This window comes from Zonotrichia albicollis, chromosome 2 (assembly GCF_047830755.1).
Source record: "Zonotrichia albicollis isolate bZonAlb1 chromosome 2, bZonAlb1.hap1, whole genome shotgun sequence".
Classification (NCBI taxonomy): domain Eukaryota; kingdom Metazoa; phylum Chordata; class Aves; order Passeriformes; family Passerellidae; genus Zonotrichia; species Zonotrichia albicollis.
The window spans coordinates 116,136,821-116,149,092 of NC_133820.1; the positions used below are offsets into that span (position 1 = coordinate 116,136,821).

Sequence of the window (12,272 nt, forward strand, 5' to 3'; positions counted from 1 at the left end):
GGGGCTGGGCTTGGCCAGTCAGGGAGAGCCTGGAAGGAGTCCTGACTAAGAAGCAGCAACAAGCAGAAGAAGTCTGTGCTGTGAAGAACTGCCCCCAAGAAATATCACCGAGAAGGTACGGGACTTTAGAAATATGATTGTGACAGTATGGGACTCTAGAAATATGAAATACAGCAAGATAACAACAGGTAGGCAGAACTGGTGTAATCATCTGAACTCTTTTGAGTTTTCAAGGACCACTATTTTTCTGTTTCTCTGCTACCAAATTAGGCTCAAAGAGGTGGGAGGCCAGCTTGCAGACTTCTAGTACATTCCTTTTTATGCAGATTTTTTCAGGTTCTCCTAGCTTTTGGTGAAAGGCCATCTCTTCTTCTCCTTCCTACTGAGATTTTCAAAAGAATTTCCAATAAAACTGAACAAACAGAACTGCAGTAATTATATCTGGCTTGGTAAAAATGAAGGGTTGTTTTTTGCCTTCCCCAGGAAAAGTGATAAAGTTGATGCTTTCCTGGAACTTTGTGATCATTATGCATCCATGTATCCTTGACCTCCCATTTGCCTTCAGCTAAAGATTGCTGAGACTGGAATAAAGAATAAATAGGTGTTTTTTTTAAGGGTGCAAATACCTGAAATGCTCCTGCCACAAGCAGCCCCCAGAGAAAATACTGTGACAGGAAAATTTTGCATTACAGTGGATTTTATTTAATTGACATAATTCTTTGTACAGTTTAAGCAGGGAGTAAATAATTGCAGAAGCTTAATTCTAAGTAAAACATGGCTTATATTTGCATAAATCTCTTTCCTAGGATTCCACAAGTTTGTGTTCCTGCTAGTTTTATCTGTTGTCTTCAAAAGAAGACAAAATGTCCTTCCTCGTCCCTGACCTGTGTGGCTCAGCTGATGTCCCCACAGCTAAATTACTTCCCAGTGCAGGTCTGCCCCATCCTTTCCATGCCAAAGGCTATCTTCCCTGTAAAACTAGGAAAGAAGCCAACTTCTTCCTTCTCTTTTAGATCCTTATTAACCTGAGCATCACTTAATGGTTCGTTTGTATGTTTATGCTGCATGAAGGTTAAACCACTAAAAGCTCCACTGAACAGGGCATTGCCTGCCTTCACTGAAGCTGTGTTTGCAACTTTTTAATGACTGCAGTTTCATGTTTTGGCAACATTAATTAATAGCAGTGCTGCCGATGGAAGTAGCTATAGTTAATTATGTTCCTCTTGTGTTTCTTTTTTTTTTTTTTTTTTTTTTTTCTTCTGATTCAGTCCTGAAAGACTTGTAGTTTTCTTTACATTAAAGAATTTCATGTCTGGACTCTGAAATTCCATCAAGGTGAACCTTACACTACAGTTTTTCAGTCTTTTTGTGAAGAGAAGATTGCTTTCTTGGGGACACAGGGACAGCCAGGCTCCCCTCTATGGAAAGACAGGCAGACAAGATCCTGATTCACACTAAGCCAGGTCTAAAAGCCAGGTCTCAGATTTGTCTCTGTGGATCCAGAGGACATGAACCTGGTTAGAGCAGCTCAGGAACCTGGATTCTGACAGCCTTCAGTCTCTGTACACTGCTTGTGGCAGAGCTGATGTACTGTGTGAAATATTTTCCCATAAACCAGATCTAAACCTGAGCTGCTCAAACTCTGTCACTTGAACTGTCATCTGAAGAGAAAGACAGTGTTTATGTGACTTCTGTTTTGTGCCATAAATTAAAACAAGACAAAACTCAGATTCTCATGGCCAAAATGACACACAGGATTTGTAGTATTCAGTAGTAAAGAAAACTTTGTTTCCTCATTTTTTCCTGTCTTGTCTGATTCAGGAAATTCCATTTTGGAAGGTAATAATATTAAGTAGTTAAACTTCTTACGGGCCTGAGGGTGAGCAAGCATATGTAAGTCTAATATTCAAATTATACTTGGAGAGGTAATCCATTGCATCAGCTAGTGATCAAAGTGTGTGTTTATGTTTTCCATGCTATATTCAAAATTTTTTCATTTCAACATCTAATTTTTTTTTTTCAGCCAGAAATGATTATGTGACAAATTATTTGGAACCCAAAAGAGTAGGATCATAGTAAGGATCTCTCCTTGTCTCAACTTAGTTACTAAGGAATGTTGAAAATCTGGGAAGTGATGACACAAAATGGTTCCTTTGGCTGCTTAAAAAAGAGAAATTATATAGGATATCCTTACTACAGATTTTCTTTACTACATTTTTGAAGAGCCATATAAAGAAGGAACAACATTAGAAGGAATCCTGCTGTTCCTTGTCTTCCCTTAAGTTGTTTTCCAAACACAGGCATTTTTGTATTTTTGCTTTATACTGTAAACCTTGTTTTAAACAAACAGCCCAAGGAACCAAGAGCTCTTATGGCCAGTCTTTGCTTTGAACAGTCTCTTTAAAATAACTGGGCCTCTTTTCTGAAAAAGGTTTCACATTTATAGCAGAAGGCATCAGTATTAAACATTGCATTTCTGTGAATTCTTGGATAAAGTACTATAAAATAGCACTGGCTCTTTCTTGGCTGTTTCATGGTTAAATGAAACACCATATTTCCTAAACATATCCAGCATTTTTTTAGCCCAATAGCCAGCATTTGCCCCCAAATCCCAATTTCAGTAAGAAAAAATCAGTCAGTACAGCTCCCACCCATGAAAATCTTTTGTTGGCTAGGTTGGTATTCTTGTGCTCACACGCAGCCAGAGCTGGGATTATTAATGTTTAACAGGAGAAGCTATAGAAAGATTAATGAAAAGTCTCCAAACAACCCAAAGGCCTCTTGAGATATGAGCGCTTCTCTAAAATATTGAAGACAAATGTGAATCTTTCTTCAAACTAGCCACAGATTTAATTCAAAATTTAATTTTTAAAATATTTTTTGAATCATCAAAACTGAAGATTGTGGACAAAGACTCTCTAACTAATTAAAGATAGAAAATAGTTATTTTTATGATGCCAGCAGGCAGCACAGTGGGGGGAAGTCATCCCCAAAATATGTGACCACACCACACAAGGTTCTTTGCCTTCTATTTATTTCCCAAAATAACACATACGTATAACCCCAGCACCTCCCGCCCCCACTTTGTATTAAAATTAGGTTATTAGTCCTTTATGCTTGTGCAATTCTTCTCTTGAGTTGGGCTGGTGGTCTTGAATTGGGTCAGTGGTCCCAGGGATGAAGTCAGGAAGGTCTTCATCAGGTCTCTGTGACCCTCTGGCACCATCCAAGGCCCCCTGCTTTGTGATGGATTAACATAGAATCCAAGTGTTGAGTATTGTTCTATTTGTTTCAGCATGTTCCTATAATGGTGCACTTGCTCCACTTCTTTCTACAAATGAGCTCATAATCTAACAATTAGCTTAAGCATCTAATAATCATTAACCTATCATCAGTATACCTAGCTTCAATATGAATTGGTTCTAACCCTCAGCTAAAATCTTAACCCTTTAAAATCATGATTCAATTTGTCATCTCTGACTACAGACAGCATCTGTGGTGGTGTTTTGCTGGTTTCCCATCAGTTGTGGATGTCAGAACACTGATGCAGATTTTGGGTAGAGTCAGTCTGAGTCTCAGGTTGTGCAGAACCTCCTGTTTCCCCAGCATACAGCTCTCTGCCGTTTGTACAACTGGATCCTCATTTTCCTCAGGAGAAATCTCACTGCTCAGTTTCTAGATGCTCCTGCCAGAGCTTCCTTGCTCCTGTTGAAGATGTGGAACTGCTTTGAGACAGTCTTTAAAGAAACCACTCTTTCCTTGCTCTGAAGATCACTTTTTGCAACAAACTGGGCCTTTTTATGTTCTCAAGGTAACCCAGAGAAGCCCTCATTGGCTGCCTGCCACTGCAGCGTCACCGTTCGTGCATCCCTTTACCCAATCAGAGCTCTGATCACGCGATATCCATGCGTCTCCTCAGCCAATCACTGGCTCACCACAAGGCAAGCACTGCCAGCCATGCAACCTGTTCTCTGCTTACATTACTTGGATTTTACCTCTGTGTTAGCTGAACCTTTCCCAGAGGGCTTTCTGGTGAGCAGGAGTGAGCAGGATTTCTTGTCTCCCACATTCTTCTCTTGAGCTGCAGAATTATCTTCTCTTCTGCATTGGTGTTACGTGGTGTCCCACGTGGGCTGCGTGGGTGATGTTAAAAGGCACAAAATATAGATAATGCACTTGGTTGTGTGTGAAAATCAAACACTGAATAGCCAAACATGGCCTGGAAAGAGACTAAAGGATAATTTAAAACTAGAATAACTTGTTCATAATAATCTCTTTGAATTTCTGAAGTGACCTGGTCAATCCTTGCTTCTTACTGTAGGCCTTTTTTTTGGCCTCTCTACCAAGCTCAGCAGAATCATTACATCCAGTTATGCTCTTTCATTTTAAGTTTACTTCATACTGTGTAAACAAGAAATACAGCTTAAAATAAAAGCCAGCTTGTATCATAGAGTGTATTCCTTTGGCAAGAAGCAAAATGGATCTTGTGGTGAATTTTACAAATATCAATTCTTACCATAAAAGAAACTGAATACAGTGTTACCCCTGCCTTGGTGAAGGCAGAGTCTTTTTGCAGAACAGAAAGGATGTGATAGGTAAAGCTCAGTTATAACTATTTCTATATATATATATATTTTTTTTTTTTTTTACTTTGTTCTTTTATTTTACAGGCAGAGGAAGAGGCAGAGATGTTGGTTTCAATTCATTCCTAAAAGATAAAGTGCAGTAGATGGGTGTGGCTAAACAACAGTATGGAGAAAAACATGGAAGTGTTGAAATACAGTAAGTAAAACGATTAAATAAGTCTTAGGGATAAATCAAGGGCACAAATTTATTTTTCTGTTCTTCCAGGGAATCTTTTTTAAGCCAGTTGAGCTCTCAGTGATTTTTGCCCTGCCTACAAATTAATTCATCTGTGTGTGTCCACATCCTGCCAAGTGGAAATGCAGGATGGCTGGTAACGACCTGTGAAGCTCCCCTTCGCTTCCCTTTCATGGGCCACTGAGAATGCTGTGCCTCACATTTGTTGCTGTCCCTTTTGCTGATACTGTGAGAAGCAACTCCGGTGAAATAGGCATTAACAACAGCAAATTGACTTTCAAATGGCTGTCAGACATCTGGAAACCCACAGCTTCTCTTTACTGGCAGAACAAAGACAAGGCTGTGAAATCCTAAAGCTAGAGTTACAATCATGACCGTGTCATATTGAGATACAAAACCACCACATTTGGAGCCAGGTTTGCCATCATACTCACAGCATAGCTCAGTGTTTGAGTTACAGAGGATTTAATCCTTCTAAAGCATTATTAGCAGGAGCACAGAAAAGGGAACCTCTTACCTTCATTGTAAGATGTTATTTTATAACATCCCAGAAAAACTTGCCTTTGCTACATCCCTGGAATCTAACAAAAGAAATATTTTAGTCTTTGACACAGCATGGCTTCAGCCACTGAGGAGATCTGTCTGTATCTGCATGCATAAAATGCAGCAATAGCAATGGATATGCTTTCCCAGTAGAAATTGTATCATTTTGTTAATGCTAATTTCTTTATTTTTAGCATATGGTGCCATAAGCCTTTGTTTGGTTTACCTTAATTGTTAAACTAAAACAGATATAAAATGTGTGCCAATATCTTACCTTATTCCTTTTTCAAAAAAAAATCTCTTGGAACATTATTCTTTCCACTTGATATGTCTCCTTCCTGAGCTCAGCAGGAGGGACTGGTACCTGTGGAAAGCCTTGAAGGAGTCAATCCTGCATGTTCTCAGTGTAAGCTTCACTGAAGGGTTTCTCTCATGGATATTGATTGCAAAGGATATGACTCCAGGGAAAAGGGAAACCGCTGAGGAACTGGAAAATAACAAAATCATAATTCAGCTTTTCCAGCAGTGCTCATAAGGCTGAAGAGAAGAAGAATTCTGTAAAACAACACCCAAAAGAATTATTTTATCACTGTGTTAACCCTTCTTACAGAGGATTTTTTCCCCAAACACCATAATATTTAAAGAAGGCTCAGTCCCTCTGCCCTTCAGTGCCCTTCTCCCCAAAGATGTCACTTCTTTTCTTTCATGGGTATGTATAGGCTGATCAAGTTAAGGTCAGGGTTGCTCATGTCTGTGAGACCTTCACATTTTTGAGCTGTTAAGCCATCACATCTTTGGAGACCCCTCTTGGGCACTCTCTTCAGGAGATGCTGAATATTTTCCAGAGAAGAATATATTTGGTGAAATCCTGGTCTTTTGTTACCCCAAATGAGCTGTGCATTATGGTCAAACCAAAATAGTTTGCTTAGGGTGGGTAGGAGGAAGGAAGGGTAGAAATAGAAAAAGGATCTAAATCAACAGAGCTCAAGGGAATAGTAGTGTTGCCTTTCCCTCCAGTGCAACAAATTTCCCTCTGAATGATCTAACCCTGTGCTTCTGGGTTAGAATACAGAGTCAGTGGTAACAAGCCTGGATGTCTAGGGATTCCAACAGAGTCAAGTGGCATGTTTTGAATGAAACTAAATGTATGATGGAATACTTTCATTCCCAAACAGAAAATACTTCAAGTTCTTAAAATTTATCTTCTTTATGTGAGCATGCAACTTTTTGCTGCTCCCACTGTCCAACTGAAAATAAAACTCGTTTCACACAGCCAAACAGAAAAGAGAGATGTTGCTAGAAAGGTCTTACATTCTTGGATATTTTCTTAGAATAAGTTTTAAAATACCTTGCTGATGATCTGTCTGTTCATAGTTTGAAATGCCAAATATGTATGTAAAAGAGATAGCAGAGAGAGGTAAGGTTCTTTGAATATGACCTTGTCAGGGCTTCTATGAATGCCAGACTTCTAGGAAATCTTGATAAAAATGGTAGTCTTCAAGCAGTATCCTAGTTACTCTTCTAAGAAAAAGCAGAGAGATGAAAATAGGAAAAAGCAAAAACAATTCTACAGCAAATACAGAGCTGTTGAGATCATGAAAAATGTTTTTTTATGCAGTACTTTGTGAATTTTATGCTATAGCTTTCAGAAAATACAGTCCCTCTCTTGCTGATTCTGTTCTTCACAAAACAAACAAAAATGTCAGTCAGGTGTTGCATAAATAAGGATGGACACAGGCCGTGTACACCAGGAACCCAAAACAAGTTTGGCCCTTTTCTAGAAGCAAGATTTGGACAAGATTTCAGTGTTAATCCGTCTCTAAACACATGAAGCATAAGTGTGTCTTTCATTTTCGAACTGCATGTATAAAAACCAAAATTGCTAAGTTGTGTTAAACTTAAATAACTTTAGAATATTATTGATATTCAAACAAAAGCCTAAGCTAAATTTAGGAGTAAAATTTCACCCCATTTAAATGCAGTATAAAACATTTGTTTTCATTAAAGTGGTTGTGATCATTGCAGGTTCTACCTGTCCCTAGGTATTGTGTCTTACTACCTCTTGAACCTAAAACTGAAGCTCTTGAGGGTAGGTTGCCTCTGGGAACTGAGTTTATTTCTGAATATACACAAGCTAGGACTTAACTGGCTGAAAATGTTGTTTGCCTATGTGAAACATTGAGGGAGAAAAAATTGCTTCTCTTACGGATTTCTGTTCTCCTTTGGGATCATTCTAACAATTTGTTTTCTGTTTGGGTGGAAAAATCTCTATCTGCCCTTCATCCCAGCCAGTTGTAATTCCCACATCTCCTAGGAAAGTGGTGGATCAGGAGGGCCTGGTGTGAAACGGCAGTCGAGGGCAAGAAAAACACAGATTTTATCCAACACTACGATTGTGTCCCTGCGCTTGGATGTGGATCATTGGTTTGTAAAAGGCACACCAGAGGGAAGGTAAATCAATAAAAACTGTTTTCACAAGTTTGAAATTAAACACTGATAAAATGCTGAAAGAAATCAGGTTTTGTCTAAAAATGTTTTCACCAACCAGAATTCAGTGGGAACCTTTTTTTGTTGTTTTGGGGGTTTTTTTGCTTGTGAAAAAAATTGGGGGGTTTTAATTTTTCTTTAAATAGTTCTGGACATGACTTTCAAAATTGGCCATTTATTTTGATTGGGAAAGAAATTTTATGTGCCTTCAAGGTAATGGTTAAGAACTGATGAGTTCCTGTGTTGTAAACATATAGATTTTTCTTGCTGTCATATTGATGTCAGATAATTTAATGACTGGTCCTTCTACGGGATAGAAACCGCCTTGGAATGAGTTTCCTTTAATATCTGTCAAATGCCAATTAAAAAGTTTTCATTAATGCAGTAATCTCTCTTATCATATAAACTGTATTGTCTGATTCTGATAAACTTAATTAAACATCTTCATTAACTGGAAGTCTGAGGGCTTGCTGATGAGAAAAATATTTGGTGAGGTATCCTTTGAGTCAATCAGCATTATTCCATTGGCAAAAAAGCCATAAACCACTAATTTGGACTAACTTTTTTACTTGAAAAAAACCCCACCTTTCAATATTATTTATTGTAATTTAAATATTGTTTTTTTTGAGGAGAAAAAGCTGAAGAATGAATATCTGGAAAGAGGATAGTCTAAGAGTGCCTTATCCATAAAAAGCAGTGCCTTGGAGAAAGGAAGTCTATGCTTCTTGTTTTCAGGAAAAGTACTTTCAATGTATAGTAGATGGGTAATACTGCAGGTACTTGGAATAGTATCTTGGACAGGTCACTTACTTAAGTCAAAACAACTGTAGCATTTTCATTTTCTTTTTTTTTATCCCAGATGAAGATCAAGTCTCTTGACCTTGCTAAATGGATGCAAATATATGTTTGCAAAACAGCAATGCTTTAGATTTTGATGATAGAAGCTGTAAGTCATATCAGCACCAGGATGAAAAGCACCCTACTCCAACTTCATTGATTAATAAAGAAAAAATCACTGGGTTCCAAGGTAAAAGAGAAATCCTTGAGGCATCTAGTTGCACATAGGAAAATAATGCCCTGTGGCTCAATTCCTTTGATTTTTAAATATGCACCTATGCAAAACCCAGACTAACATTTACTTTCATTGGCTTCATTGCTCTTAATGTTCTGACTGTAACACTTGATGTGTGTTGTTTAAAACCCAGCCTTGGGTTTGGAGGCATACAGGTTAAAATTCACTTCCATGCATTATACAGAAAACCTCTCTGGTAATAGATCTATTCAGGGGTCTAAACATACATTGCATAGACAAGTGACAAAGAGCACAGAAGATGAAGGATTAAGTGATGATATGAGCAGAAACTGAGCTCCAAATTGGAGCTGTTATAAATTGAGAAAACTACATAGCTCCAAGGTGTTTTAGGACTTGTAAGCTATTAATTCTTTACATGATGTTTTTTGTAATAGTTACTTGGGTAGGTTGTATTAAAATAAAGCTGAGGGTTAACTGAAGCTAACATTTTATAGGTGCATGTTTAATTAAACTGTATGTTTTGTCTGTAATAATAAAATATGAGACTCATCTGAGTTAACAGAGTTTTACAGTTTGAAGGTCTGAACCATCTCCAGCATCTCTGTGCAGGGCTGTTTGGTGTATGAGCCATAATAGCCATTCAGGAAAAGTGCTATTCTCTGAACTTTTCCATTTTTAGCCAGAAAGCTGTTCTGCTCATCATGCTGGTGGCTCTATTAAACAAGTAAATAGAACAGCTTCCTGTTCTGGAATGAAATGAACTTATGAACTCAAAAGGAAATTCTCTTAATCATCAGAGAGCACTCAGCTTTGCATGTGATTTAAATTTAAAAGCACCAGCACAGGATAGTACTACAAAAACTAGTCCTTCAAGCCAGGCAGAAAGACATCCCACAGCTTCCTGTTGATGCTGGAGGAGAGGACACTTCTACATAAGGCAGCATTACTTGATAAACCCTTACAAACCACCAGCACTGTTCTTACAGTGGTTGCTTCCAGTCTTGGTTGACAGTGAAAAATCTTTCCTATTTCTCCCTACTGCAACAGACTAGTGGGTGTTTGATTTCAGGCATAACCCCAGAAAAGCCTGATTCAGTATGTCCTGTATGTCCCACTGCTTCAGCTTTGTCTACAGAGGAACTGAACTTGCTTGATGTTTGCTTTTAGACTATGATTTTACAAACTGAATGTCCAGAACTTTGTAAGGAAAACTGATGGACTAATTGATCATTTCTCCCTTGCAATATCACAGCACTTGAACCTTATTCTTTTTGAAAACTAAAAGGGCTTCAATCTAGTTCCCACTCAAACCAGGGCAGAAACCCCTCCAGCAGGTTGGCTAAGGAGGTTATCTCCATTTGGGGATTTTGCCAAAACATCTGGATTCAGCTCTGCATGCATTCCAGTGGCATTGCTGTGTTTAAGGACAGACTGGGAAGTTGTGTGCAGTGTCGCTGTTGTGCTTGTCCTGTACACTGGAGGAGCTTGAGCTGGCAGACATCTGCCAGATCATGCCTACCTATTCTTTCTCAGGCAGAGAGAAAGGTTTAAAACCAAGGCATCCTCTGGCTGGTAGTTGTTTTACAGGGATGCCCGTGCTGTGCTTGCCCACACTGCATGGCAGAGATCTGGGATGCACCAGGACATCTCAGTGTTTAGAAGAGGCTGGAGTTTGGCCTTGTTTTGCTTGTGCAAAAATGAATCAGTGCTTCTGAGCAGATCCAGCTGGCTGTCCATCTATCCTGGCAAATTACTGTGATGCATCTCCCAAGCTCTGGCAACAGGAACTCTATTAAACTTTTAAGATAGAATCCTACATGGTCATTTAGCCAAAGCTGTGTGTATAAGGAATGATCTAGACAAAACTGAAACAGATCTGCTGGAACTGGGCGCAAAATTTCTTTGCAGTACTTTATTGTCCATGAAAATTCAGAAATATTTTCATGTCCGTGTCTGTTGAGGTCCAAGATGATTTATAGAGAAAAGTGATCTGAAATGATATAATCTAATTTTCTCAAAAGTGTTTGCTGTATTTTGGCTGTTCTTTGATTGAGCTGGAAGAGAAGAAGGAAATAAATTTCTTTGTTTCTATTGCTATTTTATAATTAATCTTCCAACTAAATGGACTTGCAGAAGCCAGTGGAGCCAACAAAAACCTCTGCAGAAAGAAATCAGTACCTGTACCCTGGAGATCATCATTGATTAGCAATGGTATTGATTTGTGCTCATCAAAGAGCAGAACACATCCGTCATACAGATAAACAATCTGTTCTTTAAAATACTGCTTGTAGGTATAAAAGATTGCTGAGGATTGTTTTGGAATGCTTGGACAAGCATCTATCTCTAGCTGAAACATAAGCCTGAAGTCTCTAAAATACAAGTTTCAGTTGCCTAACAAACAATGTTTACTGCATAGGTATAAAAACATGTAACACTTCATCTTTGATTGTGATATTGAGTGGAAATGTACATTTTCTTCTAAGGTTATTAGCCTCAGCTAAACAAAACCAAAAAGGGATTTTTAAACAACTACATTTTATTAGCAAGCAATACCTTGCACAATCATTCCCAAGAGAAATAGCATTATACTGGTGAAAGGAAGTCATGAGTCATTCAAGGCTTGGTCCTTGACTGGAAATTCCCTTCAAGTAATGATAGTCATTCAAGGTTTGGTCCTTGACTGAAATTCCCTTCTTTCTTCTCTGTAATTGCACCCTGGGTTTGAATTTGAGACTGTAATATATACCTGTAATAATGCATAGCATGCACATTTATTTGGCAAATTTGTATCTGAAATTCATTTTTCTCTGTTTAGTTTGCACCTTAGAAGAAGAGAGGAAGATTATTGGATAGTCTGGAGGGTCTTCCCCCAGCAGCAGGAGTTACCATCCCTCTAAGGGAAGCACTTTAGAGTCTGTTGGAGGAGGAAATCTTCCCTTTGCTGATAGGCTGCCAGTAAAATCGCCCCAATGATGGAATCCTTCTCTATTTCCTACAGGGGTTGCCCAGCAACAGAGCCCTTCTCTGAGCAGGTGCTGCCATGTGCTGCTGCTGCCAAGGCATGTGCAGCCCGTCTGGTACTTTTCCATTCAAAATAAAATACCAGATTCATAACCGACAGTTCGAGAAATAAAAATAAACAATGTTGAGCATTATTATTTTGAAATTAAATTGGTTCCTCACAGACTGTGAGCAGTCTGTGCTGTTCTTTTCAGTGGATTTATTCAAGTGCACAGAGTTATGCACTTTCTTATATGCTTTCCTGGATCAAAACTCTGACATGATATTCTTTTGATTGATTTGGCAATTTCCTATTTTTCTTCAGTCTTCCACACCAAAATTACTGGTGATGATTTGCTCTGTAGTAACTCAACAACCAGAAACATTG

General features: G+C 38.5%; 1 long non-coding RNA gene across 1 annotated transcript; it reads left to right on the forward strand.

Annotated features, from left to right (window-relative positions):
- On the forward strand, positions 1-12,035 carry LOC113459303 (uncharacterized). The gene is made up of 4 exons (XR_003380428.2): positions 1-115; positions 4,671-4,782; positions 7,679-7,815; positions 8,711-12,035. It is a non-coding gene; the product is annotated as an uncharacterized LOC113459303 (long non-coding RNA).
- The last annotated feature ends 237 nt before the right edge of the window (positions 12,036-12,272 follow it).